We start from the raw sequence: 6,178 nt of genomic DNA, 5'->3' as shown, positions 1-6,178 counted from the left end.
CTTGCTGGATTCGGGGCAAGCACATATCTCAAAGATCGACTCTATCTGCTCGAACCATTGGGTTAGGGTAATGAGACCTTTGGTGACATTGAAAGACTGCGGCTTAGCATTCAAATAATCATTGTATGTACACTCCCTTGTGTGGTCATGACTATCACCAAGGTTTGATGTTGGGGAACCACTACCCTCCCCACTTGTACCACTGGCGTTGATTTGGGACATTGCAGCAGCCACGACGGCTATCACAGTTGCTTGGAAGACACCTGGGTCGTACCAAGGATGTGGCGGTAGCGGATCTGTTGGGGGATTGTTGTTCTTTCTGTTCGGTCTCTTCTTTAGAGGCATCTTAATATAAAATAATCAAGAAGAAGAGGATGATAACTCCCCTAGATTTTAGAATCAAATGATATGAAATAAGACATATCTCAACCCAATAGATAAAGTGTTCTACTGAACGATATGCAAAGAAAGGCTATCAATACAAGTAAACTATTGCTAGAAAATAAATAAGTAGCAATACTTTGAATGAATCTCTATACTGTATTCGTCTCTAGATAAAATACTCTTATAGTATTTTAAGTTGTATGCTCTGTTCTATCGTTACCTTTTTGTATATAGGTTGGTAAGTTTTAGGCTTGTTGCAACACCACAATCACTCCCAAACACATGTTGGTCGTGTTTCAAATAAATATAGTTGATCAGGCTATATTATTCCAGACGTGATTACATAATTATCCACACTTAACTATAGTGTCCAACACCCAAATACTTTTGTTTTGTTCTACTTGCGATACTGTTTCTGGTATGTATGTATGTATGTATGTATGTATGTATGTATGTATGTATGTATGTATGTATGTATGTATGTATGTATATATATATATATATATACTTGTATACTTCTTATAAAATACTAAGATTTTTAAAAGTATACTCTTAGTTCAAAGCACTTCGCCCCCCTTAGCGTTTATAGTTGTATACCATGTACGGTTCAATATAATTAGTTCACTATAAACAATATCTCTGATACCAATCTGTCACACCCCCCAAATCGAAATGGAAGAAACGTTCGGGGGTGGAGTACGCAATGTACAGTATCACAACAATTGCATCATAGTAATCAAAGTAAACACAACCATTACATTGAAAATATAGGTATCTACATCTGTTTGATACATAGTTTGTATACACCAAACATATAGCAAAATATAAAAGATGTGACTCTATACGCTCCATCTTCTCAAAAGCATGCAGGAGTACCTATCTACTGATTTCCTGAGAACACAAGCGATTTTGAAAGAGTATCAACATTAAGCTGATGAGTTCATAAAAATGGTTTTGTAATGAAGACCTGTCATTGAATCTGCAAAATGGTTTGTATGCTTCTCATAGAAAATCCAATATTTTCTTACGTATATAATTGTTACTGTGTTACATAAAGTATTAGCTCGTATGCCTGGTTACCACCAGTTGTATTATATAATGTTGTTTTGAATGAAAACCCTAGCTATCACCAGTAATGTATAAAATGTTCTGTTTGAAAACCCTGGTTACCACCAGTATGTATAGTAGTTTCATTACTTAAAATAAAACCATGTATTGTATCCCCTTGAAACATCCAATATAATGTATAATAGTTCTATTAATTAAAATGAAACTAATGAAGAATGAAATCAGGCAAACAAAAGGTTAGTTTATACAATTGTGAGTCGTATAAGCATGCTTCATATGACTGATGAGATATGCGATGTTCTTCAGGTGTCGTACGGTATGATATTTTTCACCCCGGGCATGTCTGCCTAACTGTAGCTTGCAATTTAGGTGTGGGATTGTCAGTCCCGAATAGATCTATTCACAAATCTCATGCTCTCCCTCCAGGAGACTCCGGTTACACTAATGATAGGATTTAGCTGCACCCCGAAGGGTACAATTAAGGTGATGTCACATAACTTTGTATTAACTAGTTTACGTGTAGTTTTGTATCGTTCTCTTGTACTTGAAATCATATCTATACTTTACAAAGTCGTAATAATTATATTTAAATAATTATTTAGTATGTTACTCTTGTATTCAAAAAATAGTAATGTATAATCCTGAGATGGTAAAATTGTGTATTGAAATCCCAAACTATACCGATTATAGTTTGCATGTGTGTTAAGTACTCGGTTTGTGTATTGTTCTGAAAACTATGCAATTATAGTTGTGATTTGAAAACTTCCCTTATGCACAACATGTTACAAAAGGGATAAATATCTAAATATTTTATAAAATGTGGTGATCTTTAGTTGTATTAATTGCATAAGTTTTAATCCTGTTGAAATTATGTGTATATAGTTTACAAAAACTATTTGTGTTTGGCTTGTATCCCCCTAAAAATGTTAAAAATAGTAAAAGTTTAGATGTATGAACTCACTGTTGGTTGCGTGAAGGTGCCAGATTGTGAAATTAGAATGAGGACCATCGAGTTGTTGTACACGTATTAATGGAATCCTAATTATAATTAAATACATAAATGTATCTTATTAGCGAAAGAATTAATTGTAGTGTTGGAAAACACTTGCTTTTGGTTAAGGAATGTTACCGAGTCTCGATCGAAGTGGAAAAATGGGTTTACAGACAAGATTCATGATTTAGGGTTGATTGCGGTCATGAATTGTTCTCGGTCGTGAACTGTTCTCGGTCATGAACTGATTTCGACCCTTGAATGGTTTACGACCCTTGAATTGTTTACTGCCCGTTCTTGGTGAAAATATGAAGATTTGAAGGTTCACAACCGTAAACCCAAGAATGAAGAGTGCTTGATTTGATGAAATGATGAATGCTTGATGCTCCAAAACAAGTTCCAAGGTGGATTGGATGATTTTCGGAGGGTAGATGAGACAAATCTCGAGTTTTCGGTTGGTGGGTTTAAAGAGAGAGTCATGTTTTTGGCCAGAATTAAAGAAATGAGGGTAAGAATATATATATATATATATATATATATATATATATATATATATATATATATATATATATATAGGGAAAAGTGAATATACCCTTAAGGGTATATAAGCTTAGGTACTCAAACTCATCATACTACATCGTTTTGTATCATATATAGACATTGTAATTGTCCAATGTTCTTATAATTCAACTTCTAAATTGAATTACTTCAAAGATTTTTATAAATTTCATATTTATCTTACTCTTACATAATTGTCATTTTCAATAATAATATATATAGCCTAGTAAGTGTTCACCAAAAAGATGTGACGTAAGAAGAAGATAATAGTGAAAATTTAAAATATTGAATATAAATCAAGTTAAAGATTGAAGTTTAACAATATTATAATGAATATATCAAACAAAACGACGTATTATTATGTGTTTGGGTACCTAAGCTTATATACCCTTATGGGTATATTCACTTTTCCCATATATATATATATATATATATATATATATATATATATATATATATATATATATATATATATATATATATATATATAGACTAGGTTTACGATCGTAAACATGTTCGCGACCATAAACACTAGGATGAACGAGACTTGGCTGATTTTCGAAGAAAAACTTGATTTTTCGCACGATTTTAGTCCTGACACTTATATATATATATATATATATATATATATATATATATATATATATATATATATATATATATAATTCATATACTCTAAGTTGTTTTCAATCCTTACAAGCTTGACAAAATAAATAAAAAGTCGAAATTTTTATTTAATGTGTTTTGACTTTCGTTGACTGATAAAAGTTTGGATTGCCATAGATATTTTGTTGTGTTTTGTCATTACCTTACTTTGGATATTTAGGCATGTAATATTAAAGTAAAAAACTTGATGTAAACAATGGAAGTTGGAATATTACATGTGTAATGAAGATAATGTTTGGTTTCAATTATATATAATGTGATGATACTACGCTAATGAAGTCACTCAAGCCCCCGGACGTTTCCGCTGTCTGGTTTGGGGGTGTGACAAATCATGAATAATCTTAATTAATACTTCAATCTAAACTTTTAGATTCAAAATAAAGTATAAGTATCCTCTCCGTTACTATAGCGAAACAATTTTTCAAATTCTGCAACTTTGCAAAATTCTTAGCCTTTGTTTCCTATAACCAGTATTGCTAACCTGCAACACTTCATATACTAATCATGATCTCACTATCATGATAATTATATTCTGACTAGCATAACACTTATGCTCCCACTAGCTTTAACATGTACCCATAAATCAGCTGGACTTCTAGAAATTAATACTTGTTGAATTTCTTACCAAAGTTCGGATTTCTGATACGAGAGGCTTCGATAAGCCTTTATTTAATATCATACACCTTTTATTAGAAAGCTCATATGTATGTCTAAAATATTTCAGAACTTATAACAATAAGTCCCAAATGTTCAAACTATTTGGCATTTCTCAGAATTCGAACTATGAAGAGGGATGTCGGAATCATAATCGAATTTGAGAATACAATTAACACAACTGCTACCTCCTCAAAATATTCTTAGTGAAAGTGTTTCCTCACAATCATTTTCATGAATTGGAGAGAAACCTTATGCCACTTTAGATGTTATGGTGTATGTGTTCCTATCCATGTGAATCTGTCATTATCATAAGACAAGGTCTATGACAAAATCAAACTCATATGGACTAAACTTACTCAATCTTAATTTCTTGCCACTTGGCAGTACAAGGGCCTACCATGTCTTCCAAGTTGTTGAGTAGCTCACCCATACTGATCAATGAACTTTCAATGATCCAAGTGCTTTGCCTTATGCAAACAATTGAGAACTCATAGATCTCACATGCATAGACAACTTTAACTGGAATGAGCACAGAAACAAGAATATGTCAACACGATAGGTTATAAACCACAAGTCATGTGCTAATGATTAACGATATGTTTATTCTTGATTAGTTCTTGAAACTTATATAGATCTTTAAGACTCTCACTGACCTCTTGACATATAAGATTTTCTTGCCAAGAACCATTCCTTGATAAGCAAATATCTAAGAGTTAGTGCGAATTCTTATCAAAAATGAAACTTCATATAATTGGTATTAGTTGGTCTTTGTCGTATCTAAAACATCACAACTATCAATTTCAAATGGGTAAGAGCAAGAAATAATTCTATTCCACATCCTATGAGATGCTATAAACCAGCTTAAGATATGTTACTTACGTTACAATCTTGGAGTATGACTCTAAGACTTGATTTTGGAACGCAGTATGATTCACATTTTTGATTTAACCATTTCAACAATTCCCGATCCCTCTTCTTAGCCATATAAATGCACTAAGATGTCCTTAGAGGGTCAATTGTGATTTGGTTCCATAATCATTAGGATGATCATAAAACACGTTACTAAAGTACTCTCCTTTCCTTCCAGATTGGAGAAACTTTTATCTTTCTGCCTAATTGATTCTTCTTATTCGTTCTGCTATACATTGAAACTTTTTCAATGATTCGGAATTACACTTAATCTTGTAAGCATAATCATGTTCACTAAACTCTTAGTAAATCATGACGAATAGTCTTATTGTTTTTTGTGGTGGACTTGATTAGTGCACAACAATGTGTACTAGATCCCTTAATTCTTCACTTGACTCACATCTATATGTGAATAAGGAATTAGTCTTAATTTCCCAAAGATGAAACTTCTCATTCATAACACAATACTAGTTGCATGATTCCAAGTTTCTGTCCAATTGAAACTTGGGTGATGAGAATCCTTCCTTATTTGGTAAATTATGACATTACCACAATCGATATAATTAAGAATCAAGTCCATTTTCAATATTGCTTTTAATAGAAACATACAATCATTAATTTTCACAAACGTCATTACAAGGAAATATGATAAAATCGTAATTTTCTTTATTTATAAAATTGCAGAAATCTTATACTTACAATTCAATTACAAATGAAAACTATGTTACTACATATTTCTAAGCAATCTATCATAACTCCTAAGTAGTAGCTCAAAAATCATGATCATCGAATCATGCAATCGAAATCCATCTCTTTGCGATTAGACTTAACATGCTTTTTCTTTAAGCTTCCTACCTTTTCATTGATCCTACAAAACATCAAAATGAAATCTCATCACATTATGTATTAAGAATCCTGAATTAGGAGTTTAATAGAGTGAGATAG

The sequence above is a fragment of the Lactuca saligna genome, chromosome 5 (assembly GCF_052625555.1).
Source record: "Lactuca saligna cultivar CGN05327 chromosome 5, ASM5262555v1, whole genome shotgun sequence".
NCBI classification, from domain to species: Eukaryota; Viridiplantae; Streptophyta; class Magnoliopsida; order Asterales; family Asteraceae; genus Lactuca; species Lactuca saligna.
The sequence above is the reverse complement of the archived record's forward strand: the minus strand, read 5'-3'. Positions refer to the sequence as shown.